Genomic DNA, 15,169 nt, shown 5'->3' on the forward strand with positions numbered 1-15,169 from the left:
GCCACAGTGAGGGAAGAGGAAGAATCAGAAGATATGGTTGATGGAGTGGAAGGTGGTTGGCGAGATCCGCTAGTCTGCATTTTAGCACAATGACATTCCTAGATTAACGCATGTTGATCACGCATGTGGCAGGTCATGAATGTAGTACTAACATGATTTAATTTTTTACTCTACTAGGTTGTTTTTTAAAAAGTTGACAGATAACATGATTTTTAAGATTTTTGCCAATATGAAAAAAAACCCAAGCTGGGCAACTGCAGAAAAGTGAATGCGGCTGTCCACTACCAGAGTTGGGCCTCAGGATGCATAGGTTGTCGTGATTGCATAACTGTGTGTGTACGTAACCTCTTCATCTTCATTCTCCTCATCCTTTGCTGAGCTAATCACCTGCATGCCTCTGGGTTTACAAGTGTGATCTACTACCTCATCGTCATCCTCTCTGTTCTATCACTCCTCGCACTGAGAGTCGTCCTCCTCTTCTTCCTGCCATGACAGCACAGTACAGTCCGCAGGCGACTGAAATATCTGAGTCTCATCACAAATGGATCACCTTCACCCAATGGGGTTAATGTCTGTTGAAGAGGGTTTGGTTTATGCTCAGACAAAACTTTGTCCCACCATAGATCTAAGTCAGAAACAATTTGGCCATTGGTACAGATGATTTCCTCCTCTTGGCTCTGTTTAGAGCAGACCTCTGAATGGAATGTGTGAACAGCTCTGCAGAATGGGCCATCTGTGGTTCTCCACAGTCAGTTGGGCACTTGGAGAGTTGTGATGTGGGGAAGAAAAAGGTTAATTGGGGTGCCATCACTGAGGACTGTACTGTGTGTGATGTCAAGGTGAAGGAAGAGGAACAGAGGCCACTTGATGCAGTGCTTGCCATCTACTGGAGCAAGTTCTTTCTGTCCCTCATCTACAAAGCGTACCATTGTATGGCTGCCAAAGAAAAGGAGCAGAGTTGCCCATCCAGTAACAGAAGTTGTAAAAATGCTGCACAAATTCTGACTGCTGCAAAACAAACCGACTTCTCATCCCTCATACCATACCTGTCTCACAACCCTAAACAGCTATTCAGTACTTTCAATTCTTTCCTGCGTCCATCAGTTCCCCCTCCCTCTCCTCTCATCTGAATACTTTGCCTCATTCCAAACTTTACCACAGTCTTCATCACAAGCATAACCCACGTCTTCAACCTGTCACTAACAACTGGTGTCTTCCATCCTGATTGAAACATACCTCGATCACACCCATCCTCAAAAAGCCCACCCTTGACCCATCCTCTGTGTCTACCCCATTTCTTCCCTTTGCCACCAAACTACTTTAACAACATGTCCATTTTTAACCGTCCTCCCACCTCTCCTCTTGCTCCCTCTTTGACCGCATACAATCTGACTTCAGACCGCACCATTCCACTGAAACTGCCCTGACTAAAGTCACCAATGACCTACTAACCGCCAAATGAAGGCGACGTGAGTTTGCACTCCTCCTTCTCCTGGACTTGGCATCTGTCTTTGACACAGTGGACCATTTCCACTTACTACAGACGTTCTGACCTGTTGACATTACAGACTTGACCCTTTGTAGGCTCTCCTCGTACCTAACAGACAGGACATTCAGTATCTCTCACTCGCACACCACCTGTTCTTCTCGCCCCTTATGTGTTGGTGTCCACCAAGGTTCAGTTTTAGGAGCAGAACTTTGCTTAGAGGGTATTCCCAACCTATAGCTGAGCAACACCTTCTTTTTAAGGCTTCTCCTCCAATATCGAGATGCCTGAGTTATGTTGTTTGTTTGCCTTGCATGCTTGCTAGTTGTCAGGTTCCACAGGTCTGTCTGACTGTCTGCTTGTCTACCCTGTACCCGTCTGCTCGAATCTGTCTGCATTATCCTTTCCATCAGCCGGACCAGATCGCACCTGCCAGCACCCATCTGTCCAGACCGCACCTGCCAGTGCTTTTCTGGTTCCAGAGTCCCTATAGTGCCTGCCTGCATTTTTTTTATCCCTCCTTTGGGCCTTAGAAGCTTACCCGCTGTAGGGTGTCAGCTGCCACATTCTGTAGGTCAGCCATGGAGAAGCACCTGGTGCCACCTCTTTGTACGTGCTTGGGTTGCAGTTTTTGCCTGCTGCCACTTGTCCTAGTAAAGGTTTGGTAGGTCACCTAGTTACGCCCCTTCCAGGCTTTCAGAGGGATATGGAACAGTGATTCTACCACCTTGCCCGTTACAGTCTCCATATGCTGGGTTGGCTGTAGTGGAAGAGGTGTCAGTCCCCGCTATACTAATTCTACTTTATTGCAATTGATGCCACTTTGTTGGTATCTGCAACTAATTTTTGTAAATTTGTAAACTCCTGGTTGGGTCTCCTTCATGCTTGTTGCCTGTAGCAGTAGGCCTCCTAGACCATCAGGCCTCCACTTCCTTGTACTCAACTACCCATGTTACTATCCTTAAATTTTTCTGACAATGGTAGTCTAGAAAACTGATATTTGTGCCACCTGAGTGTGGCTCAGCCTGAAAGCAGGTAGAGGTGTTGCATGTGGTGTCAGGGCTCCCAGAAATAAAGGGGCCCTACACTGATCCCTCACCTACCTCGTCTTACTGTGACGTTCATTGGAAAGCTTGCTGTCCCAGACCCTGATACCTCATGCCTGGCTGATTGCTGCAGTTCCATGCTGCAATTTGTACTGTGTGTGAATTGAGGCCACTTTCCTGGTGTTTGTCCCTCGTTTGATGTTTTTGGCAGCATTTGGGGCCATTCTAAGGTGTTGTGGATGCATTTGTTTTTGCCTTCCATTGACGTGAATGGCTTTCGGTATTGTTCGGCAAATATTCACCCAATTAATTGGCAAATATTGCAAATTCAGCGAACGTAATTCAAATCAAACATTGAAATGTTCGCTCATCTCAATGTATAATCCTGTACATTTTACGTATATTTATGATTTTTAAAGCCTGTTTGTAATTAGTTATAAACCAATCACGTCAGTGCCTGTCTCTTCAAAGCACTGAGCATGGTCCACCTTTTGCAAGTACCTGATGACGGGGACACATTGTTCATGAAATGTGTTGTGTGTTGAATAAATCGACTTTTCTTATCTGACCTTGGTGGTTCCTGACTCTCTGGATCTCCATAGCCCACCTTTCATAATTTTTCATCATTTTTCACTGCATTATGGCTCCTGAGCAGGATGCCAGGAGAGAGTGGAAGGTGCTGTCGCGCTCCAGGTCCGCTGTCATTTACTGATTAGCATTAGCGTTGAGTTGAATGCCTCTTCCCCCACTGCATGCGTTGTGACATTCTTCACATGGAGCGCCCTCTCTTTTGGCTTACTTTTATATTTCTGATGTATGGATCACGATGTCTGGACTGAATTTAGGTGGTCCAGATACTGATGTCTGTACTCGGACCATGAATGTCAGAAGTATGAAACAGACCTTGTTGTTATAGTTATTCGGATTCATGATCGGTAACATGAGCATTTTTGTTAAAATCGGAAAAAAGTCGGTAACAGAATAAAAGTCGGCAATTCATGTGTGGCGATCAGTAAAATCACAGAGTGACAGGTTACAATAGAATAGATAGAATACATATATATATAGATGTCAGTGACACAAACATACAGTATATATATATATATATATGTATTTGGCTTCTGTGCCTTCTTCTGGGGGCACGTAGGGGCCGTGGCTCTGCAGGTCTGAGGTAATTATGTTCTACTATTATCCTTTTAATACCCCTCCAGCTTCCACTTCTTTTGGTGACTCTCGCCAGTGACTCTAATCAATACTATATTGGAACAATATGATTTAAGCAAATGTTTGAGTTCCGGTGTGGGTATTGGATTTAATTTAATATACAACTCTCTGCCTCTGATCTGTGGTTCCACTATTGGTAGAATTCACTTATCTTACCATCCCATAATATTGTATTGAATAAAACGTTTTTGTTTTTTTTAATTACCGGTATAAATTGTTCAATAAAAATTATGTTATGATACTATTGGTCCTTTATGTGCAATCCTTTCTCTATATGGGTTATTGATTTTCTTGCACTGGATTTTTCTAATTTAATCCCTGCATGGGCACAGGTGTTCACAATTATTTAAACACTGTGCATTGTTATCTATTATTGTTTATGGCGCGACCATGCAGCCTGTCATCCAGCAGAGAAACTGAGCACCGTGTTGTCAATGTCTCTCTATGAACTGCTATTACCTATCTGATGGCACCGCAAGCGTGAGAAAGTCCTACTGCTCGCGGTGCTGTCTGACAGGTCCTGCGAGTTCACGGCCAATGAAGTCACTTCACCTATGTGACGTTGGCCTGGCTGGTTATCAAAAATACAGGCGAACCCATGCCCGGGTTTTTTTTTACTTATTTAAATACAGCACAGGAGCGGCTGATGAATACTCCCATCCGCCGTGCCTGCTCTCACTGTTATTAGCGGCAGCAGGTGTCGGATGATGGCAGCAGTAGTCCCATCAGCTGACACCAGTGACCGGAGGTAAACTATATACTTCCCATCACAGTTGTGGGCTCATGCTGTCTTTTGACAGTGTGGGAACCGCAGCTCTCTGACTGGCGTGGATGATTTTACCGCCGATCAGAAACGATACGCCGGTGTTTCCCACGCTGTTACACAGGGTGGGAAACACTGGCTTTTGTGTTGTGTATGATCGGCTGTATTCGGCGATTAAATCGACTGTTAAATCGGCAAATATTGCAAGTTCGGCGATCATGAGCCGAACAGAATGTTGAAATATTCGCTCATCTCAAGTTATAGTTAGTTCCCCAGAATCATGTATTTTGTGTACAATTCTAATATATTTCTGGTCGTTATTCCTATTACGTATTTGGCCACTTGCAGATAACATAGTAAAAGGTGTGAATACTGTGATATCAGTCTGTTGCTGCTTTTAATATTGTAGTTTATTTTTAATATGTGTACCTTGTGTTGGAAAATATGTTTCCATCTCGTACAGTAATGAAATAGGAGAGTCAAAGTTGTAGATTAAAGACTCATTTATAAGAGCTCATGATTATATCTGCAGGCAGTGCACTAATAGGGTGGATTATCACCGAGTATTGGGTTCATTGGTCTTAATGGTGAAACAACTGTTCTGTTCACATGAACAGCAGTCACAAGTTTGGGAGGCATTTTCCTTCAGCTTTACAATCACATTTGACTCTATACCACCACGTTTAATAAGGAACATCTGTCCATGTTCGGCCCGCTCAAGGTCTGCAGCTTTCTGTAATGATGGACTATTATTAACATCGAATGTCATGCCTGAAAGTAACAAGACAAAAATCCCATTTAGAAACTGAGTATTTTTTTCTAATCATTAGTGAAAACTTAGAAAGATTTCAGCTGTTTCTTTTCTAGTTAGATAATGTTTTGCTGCTATAGGCAACATCTTTTGTTACATCTGCATTAGGCTCAGACATAAGGTCTTTTACAACATTACACCATATCTGAGTCATACAAAGCTATAATAGGGCACCTATAGATGTTTGAAGGCTATACTGTGCATCCATAGGCCTCCATTTTCATGTGGACCTATATATAAATTGGTGTATCTTTAATGGAGAATACTTACAGCCCAGTGGTATAGAGCCACGGGGGCCTTGTATAGGCTCTGCCATAGTCAGTTTATTAAAGAGAACATGTCGCCATGATTTTGAAAGGTAAATTACAGACAGGGCTGTAAAAGCACTGTGATGCTGATTACATTTGCTAACTTTGTTTTTTGCTGTTTTTCTTTACCATTTTATGTGTTCTGCTAATTAGGTTTTGCTGCTCAGGGGCTGTACTGTACACTGGGTCTTCTCCTCCCTGCCTGTGCATCCTCAGACCCTCTGCCTGCCTCAGGTCTTCGAATGACAGGTCAGTGCTTATTCAATGCCCTACCTCCTTTACTGAAATCTGGTGCTAACACAATCACTGCCATGAGCGGCACGTATGCAGATTAAGTTCCCAACTGACCTACAATACAATGGTGGGTCCCACGGTTCTTCAAGGGGTTGTCCTGGCAGTGACCCGGTCCATGGCCCTGGTGTCCAATAAAATTGAATTGAAGAGGAAATAAAGTTTATGGCGGATTAGTTTGTGACGCCACACGTGGTGTTTGGCAATAAGAAAATGGCTGACGCTACGGTTCAGGTCCACTGGGGCAGTTGGTGAAGCAGCAGAGATGTTACAGCTCTCCACGGGTAGAGCTAGGCTCCAGGGAAGTTAAAGTTTAAATGTCATTGATGGACTGTTGTAGTGCAGTGCAGGTGACATAGATAATTCTGAGGACACAGCAGGGTGCAGTTTTCTCACTTTACTCACAGTTTTTAGGTACAATCACCAGCCGGGTGCTGTGTCCTCCGGGTCTGTGGTCCAGCCAGCTCTCAGGTAATTTGGTTGCACTTTTCCGAAACTCCCTTCCTTGTGTACCTTCCCTGGCTGTGTCTCTGCGATGGCTTTGCCCTCCTGCCCTGCGCCTCACCCACAGTGTCCCAAGCCAACAGCCTCTGGTCCTGTCAGGCGACACTCTACTGGTCCTCTCAACCCTATATGGCTGCCTTTTCAGCGAACGTGTGTGGATTTGGCTGTGGTACATACAGATACCACAGCCTCTGGTTTGCTAGCTGATTCTTGCAGTTCCTCCACTAGATTGGAGCCGGTCCCCCACTGCGACCTAGTCCTTCGACTTGATTGCAGTTGGCGTGGATTCGGGTGCCCCGTGCCTCACTTCCCTGGCCCCTAGAACCCCTTCACTCTCTCTCAAGAGCTCATCTCTTCACATCTGCTCTCATCCACTCCTCCCCACCAACACACTGACTGACTAACTCCTCCCTCTAGTTTCCATGACAACTAGTGTTGAGCGATACCGTCCGATACTTGAAAGTATCGGTATCGGAAAGTATCGGCCGATACCGGCAAAGTATCGGATCCAATCCGATACCGATACCCGATACCAATACAAGTCAATGGGACTCAAGTATCGGACGGTATTCCTGATGGTTCCCAGGGTCTGAAGGAGAGGAAACTCTCCTTCAGACCCTGGGATCCATATAAATGTGTAAAATAAAGAATTAAAATAAAAAATATTTCTATACTCACCTGTCCGACGCAGCCTGGACCTCAGCGAGGGAACCGGCAGCGTTGTTTGTTTAAAATTCGCGCTTTTACTTGGTTACGTGAAGTCCCGGCTTGTGATTGGTCAGGGCGGCCATGTTGCCGGGACGCGGACCAATCACAGCAAGCCGTGACGAAATTACGTCACGGCTTGCTGTGATTGGTCCGCGTCCCGGCAACATGGCCGCCATTAACCAATCACAAGCCGTGACGTCACGGGAGGCTGGACACGCGCGCTTTTTAAAATACGCGCATGTCCAGCCTCCCGTGACGTCACGGCTTGTGATTGGTTAATGGCGGCCATGTTGCCGGGACGCGGACCAATCACAGCAAGCCGTGACGTAATTTCGTCACGGCTTGCTGTGATTGGTCCGCGTCCCGGCAACATGGCGCCGTGACCAATCATAAGCCGGGACGTCACTGGAGGCTGGACACGCGCGCTTTTTAAAATACGCGCATGTCCAGCCTCCCGTGACGTCACGGCTTGTGATTGGTTAATGGCGGCCATGTTGCCGGGACGCGGACCAATCACAGCAAGCCGTGACGTAATTTCGTCACGGCTTGCTGTGATTGGTCCGCGTCCCGGCAACATGGCCGCCCTGACCAATCACAAGCCGGGACTTCACGTAACCAAGTAAAAGCGCGAAATTTAAACAAACAACGCTGCCGGTTCCCTCGCTGAGGTCCAGGCTGCGTCGGAGAGGTGAGTATAGCAATATTTTTTATTTTAATTCTCTCTTTTACACATTATTACATTAATGTTGTTGCGATACCCGATACCCGATACCACAAAAGTATCGGATCTCGGTATCGGAAATTCCGATACAGCAAATATCAGCCGATACCCGATACTTGCAGTATCGGAATGCTCAACACTAATGACAACTCCTCTAACTGTCAATCTCTCCACCCACACCCTCTACCTAGTTCCCCCTCCAGACTGAGATGGGGCCCTCCCTCAATAAGGTCCACCCAGATCCCCTGGCCTGGAGTGGTGTGGTGTTGGATGCTAGTATGGGTCTCGGGTAGTGCCCACTCCTTCCCGAGAGTGGAGTACCACACCTCTGGCTGAGGTGCAGGACCTCTTTGGCGACTGGACCCTCAGGGGCACCACACTTTTCTCTTACCTTGTGGATTACAACGCTAATATTCATGTTGCTCCCACTTCAATTCTACAGTGGTTCCCGTGGTCCAAGTTCTCCTCCATCAGTTGCCGTTCTTCCATATAAGCTTATGTTGTTCCAATTGGATCGCTCTGCTGCACCACCTTCGTCAGTCCATTTTACATAAGAACTGCCCTTCTGGTCTAAGGGCTTTGAGGAACTACCTCTAAAGTGAGGTATATTATAACACACTGGACCACAAGTCTGAAGGCACCAGTTAATTAAAACTCATGATTCTCTTTACTTATTGAAGGTTTTCTAAGCAGCAATCATAGATGCTCAACAAAAATGTTTATTTGTTGAACAAATTTCTCTGTACTCCGTGTCCCTGGGTCCATCAGCGAGTCTCTCTTTGGGCACCTGGTGTCAGGCATTGGCTGTGGCACTAATGTGATGTAGACAGCATGGCAATAACATCAGTGATCTCAGCGGGGTGTAATTTTTACAGCTCGAAAGGCTTGTTTGGACGCAACCCTTGGTCTGAATGTTAAACCAAAACTGTGACCTATAGAAGTGTGTTTGCACTGTGACTTTTTCAAAGGCTTTGGTTCATGTTGACTCCTCAAGACATCTGTGAACGTTTCAACATTCCAGCAAATTAACCCATCCCTTGCCATATACTTTTTGGATTACTATTGAAATCTGTTTGCAATATCTGTACCTACCGTCATTAAATACACTCCTTGCTGTTAACATTCTGAACTTTTATTCAAGATTATTCCCAACACCTACACCTGTATATCTGCTTCAGACCCACGATCTTCCTACTTCTGTCCTTCTGTGGCTATCATCATGTCTTTCTTGCATTGCCAGATTGTTCTCATTGCCAGTCCTCATCGTACCACGTACCTAACGCCCGAGATCCGTGTGTTCACCCTGACCTGCAGCTTTGTGGAACCACCTTACCAGGTAAGACTAACAGTTTTGTCTACACAGACAGAGCCACTAAGCTGAAAGAGGAATATACTATTGGTGCAGCAGGCGGTCATGTGACCACAAGTATGCGATACTTGCAGTCACATTCCAACAGGATGTGTCCAGCCTCATTCGATTCACTTATAATGAGTGAGGCTGTGCATGTCTAGTCGACATGTGGCCGCATTTATGAAAATCACATACTTGCAGTCACACTCCCTGTTCCTGGGAGAATCCTGACAGTACACAGTGTTCAAGCTGTGAGGATTCTCAAATCAGAAGTCAGATAGAGTGACTGCAGACTTGAACCCCATGCTTGGACAACTTCTTTTAAATAAATACCTCTAAGGGTAAAAATAGAGATGTCCTTTAGGCTTTGCAAGCTGGTTAGTCACCATAAAACTAGTTGCAGTAGTAAAGGCTTAATTAACAAGAGAATGTAGTCATTTTTCACTTTCAATGTGTTGGCACAATGTAAAATTGATTCCATTTAAGAATTTATTATGAACTGGCGCAATTACAAATACTGTATATAATACCTTTGCTAGTTTTAATCTATGTTCCAGGAAAAAAAAACTTCTATTCATGAAGAAAATAAAGCCTGACAGCAGTTGGAAGGAGGTACAAATCTTCTGTAGAAAATCCAGAACAGACCTATTATTTCTTTAATAGATCTATCGGTTACCTTATTCAGCACATATTTCTAGTGTTATGTTTCATTTACTAAACATCAACAAATAGACCTTCACTTTTTTGCAAGTACGCAGAGAATAAGAACCCTCAGAAAACCTGAGGGAATGTTAGCTTTGTAAGTGAAGGCTTGCTCCCCTTGGTAGCCAGCTGTTTACTTTTCCCTGCACAGATCTATGCACAGATCACCATGAGGGAAATTCAAGGGAATTGGATGTATCTTTTGCTTGGCAGTACATCAAAGCTCTACAACCATTGTTTCCAAGAAATTTTAAAACATTCTACGTACTGCGATCAAGATTGTTCTGCCTCAATGCCGAGCACAAAACTTCACCCACACATATCTTAGAAGCCAAATACTATGTTCTGTGTAAGGGTCCCGTCTCACTCAGCAACTTTCCAACGATCACGACCAGTGATACGACCTGGCCGTGATCGTTGGTAAGTCGTTGTGTGGTCGCTGGAGAGCTGTCACACAGACAGCTCTCCAGCGACCAACGATGCCGAAGTCCCCGGGTAACCAGGGTAAACATCGGGTTACTAAGCGCAGGGCCGCACTTAGTAACCCGATGTTTACCCTGGTTACCATTGTAAATGTAAAAAAAAAAAACACATACTCACATTCCGGTGCCTGTCACGTCCCCGGGCGTCTGCTTCCCTGCTCTCCTCCTGCATCCTGTGTAAGAGCGGCCGTAAAGCAGAGCGGTGACGTCACCGCTGTGCTCTGATGTACGGCCGGCCGGCGCTGACACAGGATGCAGGAGGAGTGCAGGGAAGCGGACGCCCGGGGACGTGACAGACATCAGAAGGTAAGTATGTAGTGTTTTGGGTTTTTTTACATTTACAATGGTAACCAGGGTAAACATCGGGTTACTAAGCTCAGCCCTGCGCTTAGTAACCCGATATTTACCCTGGTTACCAGTGAAGACATCGCGGCATCGGCGTCACACACGCCGATGCAGCGATGTCAGCGGGTGATCCAGCGACGAAATAAAGTTTCAAACGATCTGCTACGACGTACGATTCTCAGCGGGGTCCCTGATCGCAGTAGCGTGTCAGACACAGCGAGATCGTAACTATATCGCTGGAACGTCACGGATCGTGCCGTCGTAGCGACCAAAGTGCCACTGTGAGACGGTACCCTAAGATTTACTAAACCGGCCTCTATTGTATATACTGTTACCTTACATGATACCAAATGATCAGGTAGCCAATTAAAGCTTTATGCATATCAATGTTTGGTATCACGTATGGCTATACTTTGTATAAAAGAGGCTATTTTTATAGACTTTAGATGATGAGATTCAATTTTCTAAGGATCCATTTATATTTTACGATCTTCAGCTTTAAACGACAGTCGATCAGTACATATTTGTCTATCGGCGGTTGTTTAATAGCCTACTTAGGCAGACCACATAATAAAGTGCATACAGAAAGATCAGGAATAGCTCCTTCTGTGTACATAGACTGTCATTGTCCTCAGTAGCATAGGTCTTCTTTACACAGGATGATGTGCTGCCGAGAACACTGATATTTTAAAGAAGCTAAAAAATCATTTAACCCATAGGCCATATTAAAAGTTTGTTCAAAAGCTGTTTCATGTAATACCCCCTGCGAAGATAAGTGGACACTCTCTCCACCTGGATAAAGAAAGATTCAATCTCCAGAGGATCAAGACTTATCTACCATAAGAACTATTAATCTTTGTAATTGACAACAAGAGCTAGTCACAGTAGCAACCATTGATGATGTCAAAAAAGGCGTAAAGGATTATAAACATTTGTATAAAGTTATTTTTCTGAAGGTTTAATCTAGTAGATCGACAATTGGGATCAGGAGGGAATGATTAGCTCCTCTGGGATGGACCAGATTATGAATTTTAGTTGCACATATACCCCTTCCGTTTATCATTTCCCATCCCTCATTTGAACTTGAAGGACATTTGTCTTTTTTCTCACCCATATTAACCCATGTGTAACCCATTGAATACGTGTTTTGCTCATTAGTTGAGTGATTGGCACCCAGTTTACACCGCACAACTATTGGGAAAAGAGAATTGCAGTGTAAATGAACCTTTAGTTTACTCTTTTCTATCAATTTGACCTACCTTAACTAGTCTTATTTTCCCCTTCACCTGTAAAGCCCATGCTCTTTGGCTGCTTCACTATATTCCAAGGCTTCCATCACTGACTATTGAGCCACAGTGGCATAGCCTGCAGTGAAGTCAGAGGCCTTGTCAGCGATGGAAGCCATGGCATAAAGTTAAGCTGCAGAAGAGAATATGCACGACAGGGTGAATGTGAAAAGAGAAGGGGCCGAGAACAGAATGGTGGGCTAAAGGTGTCGCCAGACAGGTGGGCAGTGAGGCGAGCAATGAGTATTTTTTTTACTTCATACGCATATTTTGTACTGCAGTCTGGAGATAACATTCAGTTCACGTTGAATAACTTTGCTGCGAATCTAATTTCCTCGTATTTACTGACTTTGAATCAATCATCTCTACTATTAATGTCAACCTGCTACTAAGATCATACTGCCTTGCCAAGGCAAATGTGCCTGACGGGTGTCTGGTGACTGCTCTCCTTTTTCTTGTTCCCCACCCAGATCTTTCTCTTTATCCATTTCTAGCCTTGTGAAATTTTTATGAACTGGATATTTTCTGATCATTTCATAAACTTCCAGTATTTTGTATTTCAGATGAAACAATAGTCTGGTGTAATTTAAGATTAGTGTTGCTTACAAAGGAAAGAATGAACATAATCTCTGGAACCATCTTTGAACATTTATGCATTCTGTTACTAGGAGTCTTGAGTTTGATTACATCTGTCAATGCCTTTTGCTCCTCAAAGTCTTCTAGCTTATAGAAGACCATGCAAAGACACCCCTATTAGTAAATTCCAATGTCTAGACTGGCAGAAGATAACAAAGCATTCTGCCAAGATGTCCATTACTGTAACTCCTCATTGTTGGAAGCTGACTATACTGTAAAATGCTCTGCAGATTGCACATAATTCCATTCTGGATAACTAGAATAGTCGCTCAAGCTTTGTCAATATATTTCATCCAAATTCAGTGGTTCACATATTAAAGTAATGTTTCATCGGTTAATTAGAAAAAAAAATTGCTCTTAGCATTTCACAGACATTCACAAAAAATAATATTAATAGTTGTGACCAAAATCACTGTAGAAAAATAATGGAAAACTGCATTTGTTGAATTCCAAATGGTTAGAAATTAACTGAACCAAAGTTGGATCAAGTTATGTCCAACTATTTGCAACATCCTGATGGCCTGTGCTTTGGGGATGGGTGGTAGACAGAATACGTTCTATTGTTCTTTATTGCTTTATTTTCTCTTTTTTCTAGTTGTCTAAATCATCATGGTATTTTTCTGAGATGTTTTAACTGTTGTATGGGGTACAGAGAGAGAAAAATACAAAGCATCTGTACTAAAACCATAAAATAGTAGCATTTTTTTTTTTTTTTAAAACCTTGTACTATATAAATGTCTTTGCTGCAGCCATGTGACTATACCATTTAAGGGAACAGTTTGTTTTGAAAATGACAAGATCCAGTTGTCCACTCTCAATATCTACTGTTATATCACTTACTGCATTTTCTGGTAACTTTTCAGAATAAGATGCTGTGTGCATACATGAAGAATAACAATATTTCTGGTTATTATGTAGGGGGGAGGCTGGGTTGATGAAGATGTCATGGCAACAGGGGATTCGTTATGATGTTGTTTGTAGGTAGATGTACTTATGTTGATATGTGTGATAAAATGGGTTTTATTATATTCCTATGGCTGGTAAATGTTCTGTTCTCCTATAGGCTTTGCCTAAGGCTGTCCCTGGGAATGCGGGAGGTCTGTCCACTAGGGGTATTACACTAAGTACAGGAATATAGCATACACTACACTAGGATTAGATAATTAATAGAGTTGGGATTAGCCCACTGTTTGAGAGGGGTTAGACAACTTTTTATAAGAAAAGTTTTGGAGTTAGTAGGGGCTGTTGGTCTGGGACTCAGACAAGTACAAGTTTAAGTTTAGAGTGGAGTGGAGAGTAAAGCTGGACAAGACAATGTTAGCAGGTGCAAGAAGAGGCAGTTGCAGTAGAGCTGAACGGATGCTGGCAGTCCAGATTCCACACAGCATAAGGACCCATTCTAAGTTTCGTCTAAACACCGGGAAAGTTTTGGGCTTGAGATCCGAAAGGGGTATTAAGAGTCATACCCCTGTCTTTCAGTGAAGATGATGTCGGCCAGGTCACAGAGAAAGGAAAGGTTGGTGATCCTCAGGGAAGCTGTTATGCCAGGAGGAGGGTCCCTAGGGCCGGCTAGGACAGATGGGCTAGGGACAAGTCAGGCAGACAGAAGACAAAGACTTTATTGATGCAAAAATTTAAATCTGCAGTTCCAGATAATAGACTCAAGTGAATACAGACATTTGCAATTCGTTAGATCCAAGTGAATACAGACATTTGCATTTCATTGACGTTTCAACATAATAGCACCTTTTTCAAGATACATCTGTAACAATGCAATAATTTAATATATAGCAATAAGGAAAAGAAAAATAAAAAAGTTGGGTCAAAAGCAATGACATCATTTGTCATAACAATATATATCCCTTTTTTTAAAGAAAACACAATAAACTGAGGCTTTCTAGTTATACATCTGTATGGAGGCAAAACACATATTTAGCAGGAGATACTGAGATACTGCGTCAGTTCAAAACTCTAAGGTTTTCATTTGTGCATCATGTTAATGACATGAATATGAATAAGCTAATGAAAACATAATAGACATGGCATTATAAGTTGCAAACATAAATGGCAGAGTGGCAAAATGGAAAGTCCACGTGTGTGCCTCGGGCGGAAGTAATCAAAAATACTTCTGGTGTCACAGTGGCCGTCATGTTGCATGATGATCTGCGCATGCACGAGCCGAAGTTTGATGGAAAAGGTCGAAATTCCGTCCTTAAGTGTTAATAGCATTCATGTGAGAGATGGCGAATGCATACTGCTGTTAGTGAAAATAAAAGAAAGCAGGAGTACTATATGTGAATGAGGCAGCAAGGTGTTATAACAAGGCAAAGCCGAAAGAGGAAAAAAGACTTAACGTATTTTTCGGACTATAAGACGCACTTTTTTCCTCCCAAAATGTGGAGGAAAATGGGGGGGGGTGTCTTATAGTCCAGATATATTGGCTCTGGCTGTGATGGAGAGGTGGGGGAGTGGTATCGGAGGAGCAGCGGGACACAGAGGCAGGAG

The 15,169-nt window shown here is 43.6% G+C and overlaps 1 long non-coding RNA gene across 1 annotated transcript in view; it reads right to left on the reverse strand.

The window, feature by feature from the left end:
* Nucleotides 1-14,491: 14,491 nt before the first annotated feature.
* LOC143768979 (uncharacterized) overlaps nt 14,492-15,169 on the reverse strand; it is a 150,456-nt gene continuing 149,778 nt past the window's right edge. The window contains exon 3 of the long non-coding RNA XR_013214145.1: nt 14,492-14,921. This is a non-coding gene — a long non-coding RNA (uncharacterized LOC143768979). The remainder of the gene's footprint in view (nt 14,922-15,169) is intronic.

The sequence above is a fragment of the Ranitomeya variabilis genome, chromosome 4, assembly GCF_051348905.1.
Source record: "Ranitomeya variabilis isolate aRanVar5 chromosome 4, aRanVar5.hap1, whole genome shotgun sequence".
Classification (NCBI taxonomy): Eukaryota; Metazoa; Chordata; class Amphibia; order Anura; family Dendrobatidae; genus Ranitomeya; species Ranitomeya variabilis.